General features: G+C 33.9%; 1 non-coding gene across 1 annotated transcript; it reads left to right on the forward strand.

Moving 5' to 3' along the window:
- Nucleotides 1-3210: 3210 nt before the first annotated feature.
- LOC145549212 (U5 spliceosomal RNA) lies at nt 3211-3324 on the forward strand. Its single transcript, XR_014085190.1, has one exon. It is a non-coding gene; the product is annotated as a U5 spliceosomal RNA (small nuclear RNA).
- The last annotated feature ends 2899 nt before the right edge of the window (nt 3325-6223 follow it).

The following is a 6223-nucleotide window of genomic DNA, read 5'->3' on the forward strand; positions in this document are numbered from 1 at the left end:
TGCTCTTGAGCAGTGATACATAAAATGTTCAGAGATTATGTAAAATGCAGCCACAGGCGCAAATGTATTGTCTAGATTAAACCATATTTATGTTTTAAAGTAACTCTTCAAAGGCTAGTAATTAATCTAATTGAGAATTTTTATCCAATTTGACTGAATTTGGGGTGTTTAGCAACGAAGAATGTGCAAAACGTTCAGTAAATAGATCAATCAATAGCTTTATCAATCAATCTCTTTATTTAGACACAATTATGGTCCATAAACAGACAAAACAAGAACAATAAAAAGAAGGGGAAAAAATATATATATCTAAATGAAATATAATATAATCAGTGACGTGCGACTAACTTTCTGTTATGCATCTCCTGGCAGTACGTCGCCAGTAAAATGGTTAAAAAACATTTATTATATGAACTGATTTTTCATAATTGAGTTTATGTATATAATGCGCTGTGTTTTTTGCAGTGGTGGGAAGTAACAAAGTACAAGTACTGTACAAAAGTATTTTCGTGTATCTGTACTTTACTTAAGTAGATTTAATAATGGATACTTTCTACTTTTACTCCACTACATTTTACAGTAAGTATCTGTACTTTCTACTTCACTACATTTCTACAAAAGTGTCGCGTTACTCGTTACATCCAAGTCGCGTTGCTCTTTTTTTCCGTTAAAATGTGAAGTTCAGGGATTTAAGGTGGCGCCGTAAAATCCGAGCAATAACGTGACTTAGTGTCTGTTGTCACCCATCGGCTCCACCTTTACTCGCACGTGAAGCTCCAGACATGCGCAGTGGTTTCCTCTGAGCGGGAGAAGATGTCTGTCTAATCGTCAGTAATATAATAGCGCTGCATAAATCATAAGATATGGCGACATGTAAAATCAGCAGCGCTTCGCTTTCACAGACGGTGGGACTTCGTCCAACTTTTAGCATCACTTGGAAGGAAAGCTTAAAGAAAGGTAAGCTATGTGGACGTGATGCTAGCAAGGCTAGCTGTACTGACTGATGTTGCATCTGCGATGAAAAAAGTTGTCACTCATGCGCTGAATTATTGTGTGGAGGTGTCGCATATATGGGACAAAGCTGTGACCAAAGTGCAATATAGTAGTAATATGTCATTCAAGAACGATACAATTCTTCTGGACGTATCTTTACTGATTAAATTTATTTCAGCTTTAAGTATTTAATATCTAGGTGTTTTATGGGAATGTGGATCTTTCAGATCAATTGAGAAGCAATTTTGATAGGTAAAACTTCATTTTTTTGTGTCACGTAGCGCGGGGTACTGGTCTTGGTCTTGACTTGGTCTTCTTGGGTAGGTGGTCTTGACTACAACTCTGCTACGAGGCTCCTCGGTTCCCTGTCCTCTCCCACCCACCTTCTTTCATCCCCTTTCTGTTGGATTCCTTTCAAAATAAATGCCACTAGTGGCAAAAAAGTGAAGTTCATGCTATGTTAGGACAGGAGACAAGATGTTTCCATCCCTGAAATTATGATGCATAGAATCAGATATCTAAGTCTAAACTATGTTACAGAGAGTAAACATAATAAAAACATGCTTTATCTGTGGCATTGTTCATTAAATGGCACTTTTCTAATGTATTGAAATTAAATACGATCGGTACACTTAATGATATTAGTGATTAGGTATTCAGCAAGTACTTTCACTTTTAATACTTAAGTATTTTTAAAAGCCAGTACCTTTTACTTTTACTTAAGTACAAATGTTAAAGTGGCACTTTTACTCTTCCGATGTCAACATGGATGACTGCATTTTTACACTGAAACAGTTTTCTAAAGTGGATTTTCAATCGAAGCAGGAAATAATAACTAAAGGAAGACCGACACAGGAGCTGACAGGTCTGCTTCAAACTAAGAGGCAGAAGGATACCCACTCTTCTCAAGAAAAGACAGGCTTTGTGAATGTCTTGCTAGAAACTGCTTTTTCTGCTTTCCTTGCCTTCTTTTTTCAACTTGTGGCACTATGTGGACTCAGATGGGACTTTGTGACTTAAACCAAACATGAACGGTCGACCACTCACATTCAAAGCCAGATCGCTTTAAAATCGTTTGGGATTTGGATGAACTGATATTTTTGTGCAGACTGAGCGACTCACGGACTTCATTTATAAGTAAAGGTGAGTCGGAAATAAAAAAATTTTGCTTTGTTTTTTTAATTAAATATGAGTTTTGTGGGCTACAGTTTGTATGTGTAAGGAATACAGAAAATTAGCATAACTCGCAAACTGCTGTGATAGACGAGCCGCGGTAGCTTCTGGCACAGCGATCACTTTTTAATAAACACTAAGCCTAAAAACACACTACTGCGACAGACTAAATGTTTTGTTCGTTGTGTGGGAAATATTTGAGTGTTTTTTTGGTGTTGAATCCTGAAACTTGAAGTGGCATCGTTGTCAGTTGCTATTGCAACGATTCTGCGTGTAGCTTGGACGATACAGAGAGCGTGAAACAAGTAGTTTTGCTGTTATTGCATTTATTTTATTTTATTTTATTACAAATTTTGTTGCATAGAGGCTCAGTTTGTGGTGAGGTGTTTTTGAGTATCATCATAATTTATAAGGTTATTTGTGATCATAATAAGAAGAGAGAAAACCGTTTTAGACAGAGATTGTTCTCTTTTACTTTTTTCTTTCATTTGTAAATGTATTTATCATTTCTGTAAGTTCTTCCACACGATAAATTGATTACAATTGTGGACTGAATGGCAAGATAAATGCGATTTCTTAAGAAGTAGAAGAAATAGCACCATCTGGTGGATGATTAGAGTCCCTACTAGCAATGTTTTTCAGTGTGTCTTTCCAAAACTTACTGAAAATTACAAAATCAAGAACAAATATGCTGTTTTCTATTATGGGGCATTAATTTTGTATTATATTCTAAATTCGGGTCAATAAACACAGCTTTTTGTTTGTCTGCTACGCCTTCCCCGCTCAACTAAAAAGAGGGTGGGCGGGGAAGCCAGTTAAATCCCATCATGCATTGCGTCAAATTTGTTAAAAAGGCTTCCTAAAACAAATAAAGTGAAATTATTTTTCATTTAAAATAAGTAAAAACATAGTATATGATGTGTTTATACTTTTTCAGATAATTTACGTTGTTTTATGCGTCTTCTCTTTTTTTCTCATTTGAGACCGTCAATGAAAGCTATGTACCCGTGAATATAAGGGCTTACTATCCGGTTAGAAGTCAGTACACTCTTGTTTCTCTTCAGATCGTATAAATCTTTCGCCTTTTACTAAAGATTTCCGTGGAGAGGAACAATAAGAGTTTGTCTCAATTTTTGAGCGCCCTGCGAAAGTAGGGCTTCCTTTCACTGTTATATATTAACTTTATCTCCCGACTAAGAGGTATTGTTTTAGGGAAGTCTGAGTACTCATACTGTTAAGTATCGCGATATTTTGATTGAGCAGGAAGACGAAGCATATTGTGTAAATCCTTATTTCATAATAAATCAGTAAAAACTAAGTGTTTCATTTAATCTCATAATTACGTACATAATTTCACTATAACCGAGCAATTACATGTTGTGGTCAATTGTGACAGTTGTATTACTCCATTGATATTTTTGTCACAATTTGATGTTAAATCAAACTAAATTTCCCCTGTTTTAGGTCAGTCATTTATCAAAATGATTTCTGTTTCTGAAATACATAATTATTGTGGATCTTTATTTATTTTATTGTCGCTTTGGGGTTTTTTGTAATTTATTTTCTATTATTTCATTAAATTCTGATCTCAGTTTCAAATAAATAGCAGTAATCCATTATTTTCTCTAACAATTAGGTCTTCTGAACACAGTTACGGCACAGACTGCTATAAAATGAAACATGAAACATTAAATATTTTTTTGTTGTTTTAAAGAAATAAATAAAGATGTTTTTAAGCAATGGAAATTAGGGATTTCTTCAACTTTATGCTTTTTACCCAGCAACAATTTCTAAGTTACATGAGTTCATGCATAAATTCATCATCGGTGAATTAATTTCTGGTGGATATTTATGGAATATGGCTAAAATCTCTGAAGATCCCACACATTCTGGACACAACATATAAGAAACGCAATGCATATTTTGATGTGATTTAATCTTTTTTCCTTTTCTGTAAAAAGTATTCTGTGTTTAAATATTAGCAATATTTTCAATTTCCCTTCTAATATCTGCTAATTTAAATTGCAAGTTTAACTTTTGTGGTTTTTTTTCATTGAATCAAAACACAGACTCCAACAGGCAGAAGCCTCCAAGTATAACATTACCACCACCACGCGGCTGTTATACATTTAGGATTTAAAATCTTCATGTAATCTTCTTGTTATTGAAGATTCAATAACAAGATTCATTCTTATTGTTACTCAATCCAATAAGTGGTGTGAAACGGCTCCTTTTTATGCTGTCAAAGAGAAACTGTGGGCTCCAATCAATCACAATCATGTATCAGAAATTAATAGGCCTCAGTCTCATCAGGTTAAAACTAATTCTGATCAAATTATTAAAAGATTTTGGACCAAATTTTGATTATTTTAACTTATCTGTGTAATTGTGACTACGTTTGGAGCATAGAAAACAAAACAAAAAAAATCAAACTTTTTTATTCAATCTTGTTTTTTATTCTTCAAAATCCATGTTCATGATGAGTGTATGTAAACTCTCTACTGTACATGAATTTATAGTCAGTGAAACTCAACCATAGTAGCAAATAAAAAAAAAGGTGTAAGCAATTGTTAGAATAAATAACTAATAAATTCTACTTCCATTTTACAAAATGGACACTTAAACTTCATCTTTTTAGGTCTAACTTGCTGGTAGCTGATATTTGGGTATGATTTTATTGCATACACAAAACTATTTCCCTCACCATTAACACACACCTACTTGTACTGCACATGAGCCGTTGTCCAAAAAACTGCATGATGAGGGTCCAGGTCTCTTGACACATGCAGTAACCCCATTAAGTGTAATTCCGGCCTTTCCTCCATGGTTTGTCCAAATCACGTGACAGTGGAGCTGGTAGGAAGGTGGAAGAAGGAAAGAGGGGGCGGCTCATATGGTTAATGTTGAAGAGAAACTGCGTCAGGTCAACCAAAGAGTCGCTAAATCAAACAGGAAGCCCGGCCATTAGGTTTCAAAATAAAGCTCAGGAATGACTGGGTAAGCTTTTTGACCTTGATTTTTTTTATTTTAATTTGAGCAGCATTGTGTTGTAAAAATATTTCTTCCCCTTCAACTTTGTTTTTTTACATTTTGTCATAATACATAAAATAAATAAAAAAAACCTAAGGTAAAGACCAATATATTTGTGAAGTGAATGGAAAAGTATGCATTGCTTGGTTTTCTTTTTCTTTACACATACAAATCTAAAAAAGAAATGCAGCATGAATTTTTTAGACTTTTGGACATTTTTTCAATCAATAAGATCTGGCTCACCCCTATGAGCAGCTAACTGCATGCGTAGCTCCACTCAAAAAAAAAAAAACCCCACAAAAGCAAAAACATTAAAAAATATGGCTTATTCAAATCGACTGCAAATCATCTTTGACTGTATTTTGTTTGAAAATATTTGTACTGTAATGCTACGGTTTTGCCATAAATTAAAGAAATTGATTTGTCTTTAACTAGCTAGCTAAGAAGCTAATTTGCTATAATCTTAAAAGCCTTAGTTCAAGATTTCATTTGTCAAGGCAAATATGTCTGAGATTGTTTATTTGACGATTAATTTTTTCTTTGTTTCATTAAAATATTGCATGTGGCTTGCTTGCATCTGCAAATATGCTTGTAAAATGTCTATTTATATAACCTGGAATTATGTCACATATCTGAGCTCAAAATGGGATCAACTGAGGTATTTTAGGGAATAGAAATTTAATTCTACAGAAGGTTTTGACTGCCAGAAATAGGAAATAATCCTATCTGGTATATAACGAGAAAAAGAAAGTTTCTCGTTTTAACAAGTTTAATGGGATTAAGGAACATATTTTTATATCTCACTTTAACGAGATATAAATCTGACAGGTTACGACTTCCTAAAAGTTCATAAAAGGGACCCATCTGAGTCTCCATTTATTCACTCTGTTCTTCCAGGCGACACTTGAAAAGGTGTTGCTGTTTCACTTTTATGACATTTCTCATTTCAACGAGAACATAGTCTGGTTTTTATTAAATAAATCTCATCATAAAATGAGTTCTATGTCTTATTAAATTTACAAAATAT

Source organism: Poecilia reticulata, chromosome 19 (assembly GCF_904066995.2).
Source record: "Poecilia reticulata chromosome 19, P_reticulata-male-v2, whole genome shotgun sequence".
In the NCBI taxonomy this organism is placed as follows: Eukaryota; Metazoa; Chordata; class Actinopteri; order Cyprinodontiformes; family Poeciliidae; genus Poecilia; species Poecilia reticulata.